Source organism: Sinocyclocheilus rhinocerous, unplaced genomic scaffold, assembly GCF_001515625.1.
Source record: "Sinocyclocheilus rhinocerous isolate Xijiao unplaced genomic scaffold, SAMN03320098_v1.1 scaffold1234, whole genome shotgun sequence".
Taxonomy (NCBI): Eukaryota; Metazoa; Chordata; class Actinopteri; order Cypriniformes; family Cyprinidae; genus Sinocyclocheilus; species Sinocyclocheilus rhinocerous.
In genome coordinates this window covers 420,242-434,392 of record NW_015656153.1, presented here as the reverse complement: position 1 = coordinate 434,392, position 14,151 = coordinate 420,242, and the positions used below count along the sequence as shown (strand labels likewise).

General features: G+C 39.1%; 1 pseudogene; it reads right to left on the bottom strand.

The window, feature by feature from the left end:
• Positions 1-107: 107 nt before the first annotated feature.
• On the bottom strand, positions 108-13,156 carry LOC107719459 (bromo adjacent homology domain-containing 1 protein-like; annotated as a pseudogene).
• Positions 13,157-14,151: the final 995 nt, after the last annotated feature.

Here is a 14,151-nt window from a genome sequence, read left to right as displayed (position 1 = left end):
TCTGAACCCCATGTGGATTTACACAAACTGAGAAAGTCAAAAAGTGTTACATTGTGCCCCGCTCTCCCCTATATCAATAATAACATAAAGACATATATATATATATATATATATATATATATATAGGCTATGCAAAGAGATTATAACTACCGAATGACAAAAATCATATCGCATCTTCATCACAATGACAACATTACTTCTGACTGATTAATATTCACTCAGATCTCAATAACATGAAAGGAATGGATTCAAGAATACCTTAAAGCATATCTGAACACAAAAAAAGTTGTTAACCTAAGACAAATTGTCTTGATGTAAAAAAACAAATAAAAAAACAAACAGGTCTCCTAATCTTATCGGAGTTTCACCTTTTTTGAGACCCTGTGAGTACAATATTACTCTTTAACTCTTCTATCTTATGTAAAGTCCTCAAAAAAAAAAAAAAAAGTCCAAAACAGGGAAGTGTGAAGGTCAGCATAGTGCGATCAGACAATCTTATCAATGCTTTTTAGCATGGATAACAACGTGGTGCAAAACAAGCAGGCCAAAAAAGTGAAGAGGCTTGAGGAAAAACAAAACCAATCACCCCCCCTGCTATATTTCTTCACATAGCAGACTGTTAACTATATAAAGGCACAAACAGACCATATAAAACAGCTTTCTCATATCGTAATTAGCGATCTTGTAACAAAACTACCATGTAGGACGAGAAGCAAAGGGCACACGTTGAAATCAGGCCTGTGCGTGCGAGAAAGTTTGTCCATTCACATCTGTAACTGACCGTTAGCGAGTTCTTTCGTATCTCTTTGTACACGTACAACAAATACACAGTATTTTCCTGCATTGGAGATCAGTAGCAGGTGACATTTTGAACGGAGTCAGACTGCTGACTCGGTGAATGATAAGTTTTAGTGCAAACTAATGGAGTCGCGAAGGTGGTTGTTAAGGAGTGGCGTGATAACCTTTGGTTTGCTGGGAAGGCAGAAAACGGGGAACCTCGGTTTTGGATATAAGGCAAGTCATGATGGGCGATGGGAGGACGAAAGCTCATTACTCATTGGTCGATCAACAGAATGTTAAGTTAACCAAATGCATTCTGGGATATTTGGTCCGCCACGACATGTCTATGATCCCCCACACCCTGTTACGATGACTGAATGAATGATTGGCCATTGCGTTGTGGATCAAACTGATTGGTGCCTCCTAAAAGACGGAGCTTGTGTTCAATTTATCTAAAAATAAATATTTGTAGCCTTCAATCTACAGATTAGGGTGCGTTTACTTCCAAAGAGAGAACATTAGAACTCTATTCCATAATTCAAGGTCATTCTTAATGTACCTGCATTAATTTCTTTGTCTTTTTACACTCATTCAGCAAATATAAAGATAACTGCAAAAATAAATACTCAAATTCATGGCGTGAAAAATCACATTTTGGCGATCGGTACCTTTGAACTCAAGGTAGTTGTGCTCAGAATGCCGTTCTACAAAGTCACAAGGGATAACTTTTTTCAGAAGTGCTACGCCGAGAGCATTTATCCTAAAAGGAAAACAGAAAATAACAACAACTCCCTAAAGACTTGTGGCCATCCAGTTGATAGGGCTTTGATTGTGTCACAACGTTTTTGATTCTGGTTTCAGTGTATGGCTCCATTCAGACCTACTGCAGATTTTTCAGCAGACGGCCGAAGCGGAAGTCGTAAACGTGGCGGCAGACGAACACCAAATCGGGGTCGATGTCGTTGGGCACGCAACGATGAGCTGGAATTACATAGCTGGAAGGAGGGACCAGGGAGCTACGTCTGGGAAAGCCCTCCTCACGATACTTCACCAAGGCACAAAATCTGAAACATTCAAAATCGCATTCGATTTATACAAAGGACATGAAATTTGACACTTGCAATGAGCTGATAAATACGATCGCTCACCTACAGTACTGTGCTAATGTCAACACATAGCACTTATCCTCGATACATGCCACACTGTTTTCATCCTGATGTCGAGATGCGAAAATTTCATTCTGGAAAAATTCACACACCATCAATATTTTATATTCAACTTAAGGGAATATCCATGCTGTAAATGTATAAAATAAATATTGCAACAAATATACTGAGAAAAAAATGCAGTCTTTTGAAACTTAGTATTACATCACATATTGATGTTGGAAGATGCAGGAATGTTAAATGTCCATTTATGAATTATAGTATAGATACAGTGTTCATAACGTGTTTGAGAGTGCTGGGAGTCATTTGTTGTGTCCCTATTTCAGTGATTTAGTGAACACAGGAAACTTGTGCTGCCTACTTCCTCTATGAAACTCATAATCAAAGGAAGTCAAATGTTGACATTGCTAGTCCCCAGAGGACCACATTGCTGTGCCATGAACAATTCTAGACTCACCTCACAGTGCATGCTGGGATTGCGACCCCCCTGAGTGTGTTCTGGGCGGTAGTACCAAAACAAGCTCATCATCAGCTCCCCTGAAAGTAGGAACAGAGTATTATGAGCTCTTCTGTGGCTTTCATTGATGTGTTAGAGAAAACATCGTTTAGAAAAAGGTTTACCTGACTCAGGGTCTTCCCAGAAGGCAGAGACTTTGGCCACGTAAGGCAAGGACTTCTTCCTGGGACCTGAGCGCAGTAGCACTGTGTCTCTGACCCTGATCACCTCTCCATCTCTCTGCACTCCTTCATAGCACCTGCGCAGGGATGTGGAGTCCTCACCCTTAAATGAAAGAAAAAATACAGAGCTACACACTGCATTCTATCTTATTATACACTTTTGGATCATGTCAGATATTTGAAAAACTACATTTTAAAACCTCCAATTAGGGCTCAATGTGAAACCAGTCTGATTAATTAAAGCTTTTCTCAAGATAGCTTAATCAAGTAGTCTGTGGGCTGCCTGAATGACTAGTCTCAAAATGCATATCAAAAAGTATTTTAACTTGACACTTGATGTCTTACAAATGCAATATGTGGGCCAGAGGAGAGGCACTTTAAAGGAGATTAATTTAAAAACGCACACTTTAAATAAGCACAGCACACTGTCAACATTATAATTATAGCACTGCCACTAAAATTATAAAAAATAATATTTGAATTGAGTGCAGAAAAATATCTACACTACAATTCAAAGTTGGGTGATGATAGATTTTTTTAAATGTTCTTAAAAAAAGTCTCTTATGCTTAACAAGGCTGCATTTATTTGAACAAAAATACAGTGAAAACAGTAATGCTGTGAAATATTATTACAATTTAAGATGTAATTTATTACAATTAATTTATTACAATGTAAGTAATTTATTCCTGTAATGTAATTTATCCCTGAAATGTAGTTTATTCCTGTGATGGAAAAGCTGAATTTTCAGCAGCCATTCCAGTTCTCCGTGTCACATTATCCTTCAGTAGTCATTCTTATATTCTGATTTGGTTGACACATACCATGATTACATAGTAGAGTCTTTCATCAAAATGACTTTTTTTTAAATTTCTCTATTTGACAAGGCTAGGACTAGTATCCAAATCCCTAAAGAGCAGCCCATAGTCCTAGTAAAGTCATGAGTCAGCAGTGTGGTCGACTACACAGACTGCCTTCTGAATCCTAAAGTGTTGTGTATAAACATTTCATAAACTCTCAATTTAATACAGATGTTCTAGTTCATAAAAATGCTAAAATGGAGAAACAGAAAAAGCAGCATGATGCAAACATTTTTAAAACGCAACCGCTCATTGTCTGAGGTTTGCCCACTGGCTATTTAAAACATGTTTAGAAATATTTGTTTGAAAGCACCTCATTGGAATTTAATAATAATAATAATAATGTCATTTCCAATTAATGCAATTCACAGTGTTTACTACTGACATTTCACAAGTGTTGTTCTAAGGAAAATGCCTGGGGCATCACTTAGTCATTTCTCAGGAATAAACGCAAACTAGTTCAATGAACTGCTGCTTTAAGTCTTGCTCTGGATACCTAAATGTTTTTTTAAAGAAACTTCCAATATCCCAGGACAGGGCAACTCAAATACGTACCACGATGAATACTTCCTTTTCTGTTGCCACACCAACAGGCAGCCAGCCGTTTGTTGCCCGGCGACGGCTGATCTTCGACTGTTTGGCAGCGCCGCTGCCATGGCCCGCTCCCAGCTGGCCATCCTTAATGTGGGGGCAAACAGCAGAGTCCCGCACCCCAGAACGAGAGCCACTGGGTGGCTTGGCCCTCTGAGGGCATTCCCGTCCCACTCTAATCTGCACCTGGGGTCGACGAAGGCATTGTGATGGACGAGATGTGGTCATCCAGGGGGTAAGAGTAGTCTTCTACAGGAGTAGAGGAAGCAAAAATCATTGGTTCATAAAATGCTCAACATGCATTTATGATCATAAACAAACACCATATTGCATGTAATACAACACAACAGACTAATGCAGCCATAAATGAGTCAATGTGCCAGATGCTGCGTGGTCAGATGCAAAGCTAAGAGCCTGTAACCTGTTGGATTTTATGACAGGAACCACATATCAATTAGAAATGTGAAAACGGTGAAACAATTTTATTAATACATAACTGAACTTCCAACATAATGACAATGCATTATCAGTCCAATAACATCCAATTGCTGTGATCCAAGCGTGCTGAATGTTTGTGTAGGCATCTAAAAACACACATGACCAAAATTTCAGGGTGGATGAGCCAATCTTGGGAAACCTCCTGTGAATTGCCTATGCGGTTCCCATAGTGATGAGGAAATTTGAGGTGTGAGCCTGTACATGTGATGCGTTCTGCATGAAAAGGGATAAGAAATGTGCATTTTATGGTCCATCTTAGCCCAGAAATTTAATATCCACCATTAATGTACTGTTTCAATGCTGTACTGTATCCTAATTTATCCATAGAACACAAAAGGTTTCCCGTTCACACCTTTATTTTTCACATACAGTGACAAGTTCATTGTGACCACTCCAGAGACTGTGTCAAGGACAAAGGTTTTTTGGCACAAAAAGGCAACAACATGACATGGAACAGGGATGAAGATATGAAGAGCATATGGACAGTCCATTTGTCTGATAATCATGACCCCATTTCCAAAAATTAAAAAAAAAAAAAAAAAAGCACTATAAAAGCATGAAGTAGTCCATACAATATGTGTCATGCACTAAATTAGTCTTTATCATCTGTTGTTGTATGAAAAATGTTGTGAAGATTCTCCATTCGTGTTCAGCATATGCATTTGCCATGACATGAGGGTGAGTAAATAATGACAGATCGTATTTCATCACTGGTTGCACTATAATTTAAACTCATCTAGAAATTAATACTTGTTACTTTTCATGTGGAGAATATATCTTTGGGCGAACTATTTCTTTATACTGCCTAAATGTAGGAGGCACTGTGGGAAATGCAACTGTGCAATTACAAGAAATTAAAAGTGCATAGTTGGGAACTGTCAAATTAGGAGAAAAAAACATTTAATTTCAAAACCATTTTAAGTTTTATAGTTCATAAACTGACCTTTAAAACTTCAAAATGTACTCACCCTAAGGCCATCCAAGATGTAGATGAGTTTGTTTGGCATTACATCACTTGCTCACCAATAGACAGAGAATGGGTGACATGAGAATTTGGAACAGGTTTGGAATGACATGAGGGTGAGTAATTAATGACAATTTAAATTTTTGGGTGAACGAACCCTTTAATGTCTTGTGCAATGAAAAACTTTGCAAGTACTGTATTGCAAAATTTCTCCAATTCTGTTCAAAACTCATCTACATCTTGGGTGGCCTGAAGGTGAGTACATTTTCATTTTTGAGTGAACTACTCCTTTAAAATGTTTTCTAAATGAAATCATAAGTTTTCCATTTTTAAATTAAACTGGAAATCAGGTGAGGCTGCTGAGTTTCATTTTTCAGTCATTTAATGTGGTTCAGTCTACATATGAGGTCAAATCAGCACAGGGTTGGAGGTCAGAGAGTGGAGGCACTGAGTGTCTTATCTTAAATCATTTCAATTATCTTTTTTTTTTATTACTGTGTTACTGCCCACTGTAACGAAGAAAGAAGAATGACTCTATAATCGCTGATTAACCTGTTGTTTGTTTTAACCTGAAGCAGAACGGTCTCCTCAGGGACCTCTCGTGCAAAATCAGGCATGCAGGACAGATCTATCAGCGCTATCACGCTACCCATCCCCTGAGGTTTGACATCAATGAATAGCAAACGCAGACATTTTATTACAATCTGGAATCCCGAAAATCTAACAGAGGCAACAAACGTAAATTGAACACCAATTCTGAACAAATCAAACAGCCCTCAGACTAAGTGCACACAATGACATGCGGTTGGAGCGGTAATCACACTCTGTCTACACAAATAAAGGATAAAAATACTTAAGATAACCTTTGTTCACAGGGTTTGGCCTCTGTGTATAGAGATCGCTTTTAAGGAATAATGCACTCATTGTAGCTTCAATCAAGCATGAAGCGTTATTGGAAGAAAACTGCACTTCTCCCTACAGTATATAGACAGCTTTAATCAATTTGCATTCTCCTAAAATTCAGCTTTTAGTGCACACAGTATTGAATTGTTCAGTATAGCAGATTGTGTATGTGAGAGTATCTTTTCAAGTATAAAGCTTTGCACTTTCATAAATTGCACAATTTGAACATTCATTTAATAACAAACCAAATATACCAGCTTTAAAGTAGTACAAAAAATGCTTCTGCTTTGCTTGTTTGTCTTGTCACGGAAAAGTCATGCTGTACCTAAAGAGAAACCCGCAGAGAGTCAGATTACGGTCTCAGTAACGGAGATTACGGCGAGTGAAAAATTACATTGTATAACTCAGCCGTGTGGTGCATGTCTGCAGAGGTCCCTGCCTGCGCTGAGGTTCACAAGCGGCTGCGAGACCACAGCTGCCACCTCACAATGAACAGACAGCTCAAGTCTCCTGCCAACAAAAATAACCAGCACCCTCCCCACCTGTGGCAATTACATTCGAACCAGCAGCCAACAGACTGCAGGGAACATGTAGCCACAATGACATAACTGAGGAAGGGAATTTAATTTCATTTGACTCCTATTCAAGCCTTTTTTTTTTCTTAAGTCCTTGATGCGACTTCGATGGGGTTTCTCTTGACATCCCTTAAAGTCATTGTATTTGTTGTGTACACCTTTAGATCAATCATTCACTTTAGAGACTGTGTGAGCTCATTCACAAAGACGTCTGCTGCTGAGACTGGGTCAAGGTCGAGGATACAAACATGGTGCAGAATGATGAATGAGGAAATCACTCCATCCACATCAGAAAAACATTTTCTCTACAACTCAGTCATTCGTTATTTTACATACTGATGTAGAAAACAAGTCTACTCAATTTATTTAAGAATATATATGTTATTTTAATATTTGTATTTCATAATAATCACAATAAAGTTATGATAATTATTATTATTATTGTAGTCATATTGTATTAGTCAAAAACAGTGGGAATGTTCAATGTTTTTGATCAATTTTGTAAGTCCTTAATAAATAAAAGTATTGATTAAAGAAGTATTAATCTGAATGACTTTTGAATTTCAGCAAATAATGAAATTACTATTGCATTAATAATAATAATAATAATAATAAAATTAGATTGCATTAATGTACTGTATGCTTTTCAACAATGCTATATATTAAGCACAAAAAGTTACAACAACAATGTTACATTTACAAATAACTGCTTGTCCACAGTTTTATAAAGTTGGTTTTAAATCTCTAAATTATAAAGCATAATAATGTTTTCTTTTTTTAAGAACAGAAATCAAGAGTTAACAGCAAGCAATCTCTTTAAAGCTCAAAGGCTCGAACTTCCCTGTAAAGTTACAGTTATGGAGCTAATCTGATAAAGCAAGAGATAATTTAAACTTTCATTTCATTTTCCATCCTACCTGTTTCCATTTTGTGCATGCAGCTGGAGCATCCTGCGTTGTACGAGCAGCCCCTGCTAGTGATGGGTTGCGTGGGTCTGTAGGCATAGCTGCTGAGCCTGCAGGCCTCTCCATAACAGGTGCCCACAGAGTTACAGTACGCCGGATGAGGGATCCCTGTAGGATGGGACACCGAAGAGGGCAGCAGTTTGGGTCTCTGGACCCCGCTAGTGCATATCGTCAGCGGGGGTACGGACGAGGCCACGTGGCTCCCTGGATTTGAGCTTAAGGGAAGCGTCGGAGTCCCGTGATGAGCGATGTGGACGTAGTACCCAGGGTAACAGGGATAAGGATGGGCACTGATGGGCATTGCTGGATGTGTCAGGGTGTGAGGAGAAGGAATAAATCCCTTCAGAGAATGTTCATCAGTTTCCGGGAAGGTTTTCTGGCCGAGGAACAGGGCTAGTCTATGGCAGTACTCCACTGATCTCTCCTGGGAACAGCAGTAATATGATTTCACATCAGTCTCTGTTTTCTCTTCCTTCACAGGCTTGAGGGGATAGCCGAGCATGGATCTGCACTGATATCCGGGGCTAATAAAGCCATGGCTTCCTGTGCTCCCGTCCCACAATGCCTCAGTGTGGAGCGCTTGCTTCTCGCAGAGGCTGCAGCATTGCTGCGATACTTCTAACTTGGACTGACAGGTCAAGTTGTGCTGCTGTTTACGCAATTTCAACTGTAGCTGCTTCCCTCGCACTGCTCCGTCTGTTTTACCCCTGCGCTTCACTCCCGAGGATGTGCTGGTCAGCTTGAGCAGGGCGGCCGCATTTAAACCCGCCAGACGTTTGGGAGCCGGACTGTTTAAAGTCTGCAGATCAATAGCGTCAGACTCCGTCTTTGCTTTTTTGGGGTTTCGACATTGTTCGGTCTCTCCGGTGCAAGCGCGTTTCCGGTTGTCTTGGCCTTTTCTGGAACAATCATTATCTTTTGTTGTGTCTTTAGAGAAAGAAGTGTCTCCTTTTGTATGTTGCTGCTTCCTTGAGGGGTTCGATGTCTGCTGGGGGTCCTCTCTGTCCAACAGCAGACTGTTAACAGCTTCTGCGTTCAGAGAGGCCAACCGCCTTTGGCGAGGTTCGAGGATGAATTCTGTGCATAAGGCAGATTTATCAGGTTTCACTTTGCTTTTTGGTTCAGGCGCTGACCGGCAAGTCTTACAAGCTTTCTTGCGGCACTTGCAGATTTTTGCCTTCCCCTGCATTTCCTTCACCTGGGCCTTCATGCCGTTCCTACACGTTTCGCTCTCGTCCAAGCGTGTCAGTACGACACAGCAGTTAAGCGCGCTTACTTCACCCAATCCATGTCGTCCCCTGAGAGGGTACAGCTTCCGGTCTCTCTCAGCGGCCTTTCCTTTTATCTCCTTACCTTTTCCTCTTTGGGTAGAACATCTTTTAGCCTTCTTTTCTGGCCAAGTTCTGTCCATAGTTGTCTGACAGCTCACCTGGTCCGCAGATTCACTCTTATATCCACATAAAGAGTTCCTCTGCCGTGCATGGGTCATCACACTTTGCCATGCAAAACCTATAAAAGGAAATATAAAGCATTGTTAATTTGTAATTTCAAAGCTGTAACTGCTGTGATTAAATATATAGTGTGTACAGAAGCCATTACAACTTTTATAACCTCGACTAATTAATATTAATGCGACCGGCTATGTGAACTAATGTTGAAAAATCAGCACAAATGTGGCCTTATGTGCCACCTTAATCAGGCTGCTGGTCTGGTAAGGGTTTATAGAATTTTAATTGGACGGGGACAAACATGGTCACTAAACTGCGTAGGTGCAATAAACATAATTTTTTAATGAGCATATGCTGTTTTGGTCTTTTGTAACAAAAATCTTTCAACATGAATACATAAAATGCATGTGTATAACATTTCTGAGATTTAACCCAAGTTATTCCTTTAACACATAGCATCATGGGCGCAAGAACTGATTACATTCATCTCTAACAGACCTGGAAGACTGCCATAATTAGCCATATTTTTTAAATGAATGATGTAATTGCTGAAACATACAGAGACCATGAAACACAATATTATGACATTGCCTGTTAGTATGATTGATGTGAAAGTACCACAATGTCTGAAACTTAGGTCAGCTATTTCTATTTACACTCTGACATTCTGCATAATTTAAAGGCAAAGTCCACCCAAAAAAATGAACATTCTGTCATCGGTCACCCTCGTGTTGTTTCAAAGTAAGTTATATCGCTTTATTTCTTCTGAAAACTAAAAAAAGGGAAATGTTTAATGTGCCCTTTTCCAAAAAAGTATGATGACTGAAACTCCCAATGTCTTTAAAACAACAAGACGCTGAGTAAATAATGACACAACTTTCATTTTTGGGAATTCCTTTAAGAGACATTTGAACAGAGACACTTGATTGGTAAAAATAACAAGTCTGAGTGCCTCTAGTTTCTTAAGTGCCACTTAAATTGCTGTTCTCCAGATAAAACGTATTTGATTTGCAGTTTTTGTGGGACATTTAAGGTAGAATTCTTTTAAACTTGCAGATGAGAAATGAATGCAATTATTCAATGACATTCATGGTGACATTCTGGAGATTCAACATGTCCAACATGTTTGCCCAAGACCTATTGATTAAATGAAAGTCAAGTCAGGGGTCAAACACACACTGAGACATACGACAGTAATTGGGCTCCATATGAAACAACACTGACACAAAACACTACCTGCTTTGACCTACTGACAAGTTCCTCTTCCTTTAAAAAGAACAGAAGTCCTTGAGGCTTTCCAGCTGACTCTGACGTTTGACCTTGCAGCTATTATTATTCATCAAAGACATCTTTTTTTTTTTTGATGCATTGCTGTAATTTCAAATATGATTTTGCGTTTTATGTTCTGTATTATTAGTATCACTGTGCTCCACTATGAAAGACAGAAAAGCTTTGAAATGCTACAGGCTTGCTTGGATTGTGTGAATAGATTCATTTATTCATGTGCTCGGTTATTAAGTTTGACAGCTGCTGTATTTGAAACTCCATCTGTCAAATAAAAGAGGTCATCATAACCATCAGTCAACCTCAGACTCATGCAGCGCTCTCCTTTACAATGCACAGAGCAAGTTCAGCACCCGTGAAAGAAACACTTTTATGCACATTCCTAAAACCAAACAGTAAAATATGGACACAAAAAGGCATCTACCATAATTGACAACTGTAGCATTCTCTCATTTCAGCAACAATCCTCTTCAGCTGTTCTGATGCTCTCTATTTAAAATCATTCAGCCATGCCAGATGAAGAGAGGAATCATTCTGTGGTTCAACTAACCACAAAAGTGACTATTTTAAAATATTTCACCAAATAGATTGACCCTTATACTAAAAGGAAAATAACCAAACATCAAATATTACAGTAGAGATTGATATTTATTATATTATTTATGATTACTGTGATTAAAAATGTGCATTAAAAAATACTAAATGTTGGATTTCCATTGGTTACCAATAAAGAAAAAAAAAAACTCTAAAATCTCTAATTTACCAAGGATCAACATTAACCCAGAAATAAAACTTTTCACACTCCCATAAAATAAAATTCTTTGTTGAAAGCCTATTATTTCTCTTCCATTGCTTGTATAAAGACCATTACTGCAAATTAATCCTACAGTGTGAGTTCACAAATGTGAAAAGCTTTAAATAAACTTTCAAATTGCCACTAAAAACTAAATCAACAGTCTGTAATTCAGCAAATGTCACAAGTTATTGATCTGGAGGGATGTGGGGCTCATAAAATAATAGACTAACTGCTGGTCATGTCCAATTGAGTGACACAACACAAACTCTCCAATGAAAGGTAGCTGGAGGATGAATTGTTGGCATGATATTGTGGAAAATTAGAGGTTGCCTCTCTAGTTTCAGGAAGGGTGAAAGGAAATGGACTGCTGCCCATAATTTACCACCATTCAGGTTTTTTTTTCGAGTTGAGGTCTCAGCCCATGACTTAAATAACCGGATAGCTATCTGGCGTTTTGGGCGTAAAACGAAAACGTTAGGGCAAATGCGTCCAGTCTGCGCTTTAATAGATGGGAATGCGGTTTAACGTGATACCTGGCGTTTAGAGACGAAAGAAGTTGCTTTTTCCTTCGCGCAATTTGGAATTTACCCCTCACTCACTGTACACAAACAGATGTTGTTCTTTTTTCCTCCTACACTGCAGATATGGAGAACGGGAAGGTGTGGACTGAAAAAAAAGAAAGGAAGAAACGCATCTGAATGAAATGTACAGCGCGATTAAAGTAATCCGGGATAAAGGCGGCAAGCGCGTGCTGGAGGTGTATGATGATGAGAGGAGCTTGCATGGCTCATAGGGCGTATCATACACACATATACACACACACACACACACTAAAAAAAACAGCGCTGTTCGCCTCACATCCTATACGGTTTCTGCCACCGCATACCCCCAACTGCGAAACCGAACCAGCACGGTCAACTCAAGCCCGAGCAATTAATGTCAGCGTTGAAAATGACACTAAACGGCCAACCGTGAGAATCAAACGCCTAAGCGGAAAGCGCTCGGTCGGTCCCTGCCGAAATTTCCAAGCTTCGCGATGGTATCCTAAGCACGACGAAAGAACAGTTTCGCAAGTCCAACTAAAAAGCGCCTCTCGAACCGAATTTATACAGCAATGATTGGGGATCATGTCTTGTTTCAGGCTATTTCTCCACCGAGAGCGAACGCGACACCGCGAGCGCTAGAGAAAAGCGCATAACCAAGATAAAACAGATTAGTAATCCTTCATTTACCTCGTCATCCACTCACTCCGCTGTATTCCCGATCAAATAATTACGTTCCGCGAGCAACGAGGGCCCTGTTGTTGAGCTATTACCATAATATCGATGTTCAACAGTGAAATGAAACGAGGGGAGCACACACAGCTGACAAGACACGTTTAATCGGTGACCTACTTCCGAAGTAGCGTGCTGCTCGAGATAATATTCATGCGCTGCGTTCGTGAAAGCCGCTGCTGCGATGGGACGAGGTCTCGTTGGCATCACTCAGGTAGTTGAGTGATGAAAAATGCAAAAATGACAAACATCGGATGAGGTTTAGATCCCACTGCTCCGTAAAACTCACTGTTGGCCAGTGCTTGATCGCATGCAGTGAGCAAGTGCCTTGGATCAACAGCTATTACATAATGGACTGCCTTGGACTATCAGATCATCAGCAATACTCAGAAACTAGATAATGAAATAATTGCCAAGGGATAAAAGTTTGCATGAGGTTATCAGAGCGGTATATAGGCATGAGTTTTAGTTTAAAAAGACGTGTAATTGCTCACATATAGTCATATTGAACTCCCAATCCTTTCAGGAACAAGCCCTACTTCCCTTATTCAAATCTAATTCAAACAACTGGTTGTTTTTTTGACGGTCTCATTACAGAATGCTTGTCAAGCTTAGGTCTTTGTCTCTTAATGTATTGTACATGTAAAAACATGTACCTCAGGCTAATATGAACATTCATAAACAAATCACTATTTCAACTGAATAATGATTTAGCGTCCCTATATATTACAGAGATATGTTCTTAAACTCTCACCCTCACTGATATTTGTTTGAGAATTAAATATGCCGTTCATTTGCAAACTACATTATGAAGTCAGATTTATATAGCTATGGATTAAATTTTTTTCTTTAAAAAAAAGTGTTGCTTACACTACTGAAAATATAGTTTGTTCAGTGATTTTAAGGAAAACTTTAACACAATTTTTTTAGGTCTGTACAAGAAGACTAACAAGTTTATTTAAACAAATAATGTTTTGTTATTGAACAAACTTTCCTGTGTGCAATATAGGAACAGTATAGCATGGGATGAACAAGAAGAGACTAAACTCAATCTTCATTAAATGAAACAACACATCATGTAGCCTTCCACATCTTAAAGGGGTCATATGATGCGATTTCAATTTTTCCTTTCTCTTTGGAGTGTAACAAGCTCTTGGTGCATAAAGAAGATCTGTAAAGTTGCAGACTAAAGTCTCAAATCCAAAGAGATATTCTTTATAAAAGTTAAGAGTCAACCACGACTACCTAAAACAGCTCGTTCTAACATGCCCTCACATGTCTACGTCACGATGTGGGAAGATTTGCATAACACCGCCCAAATGTTCACGCAAAGAAAAAAGGCGTAACTTTTATTCTCGCTGTAGTATTGTT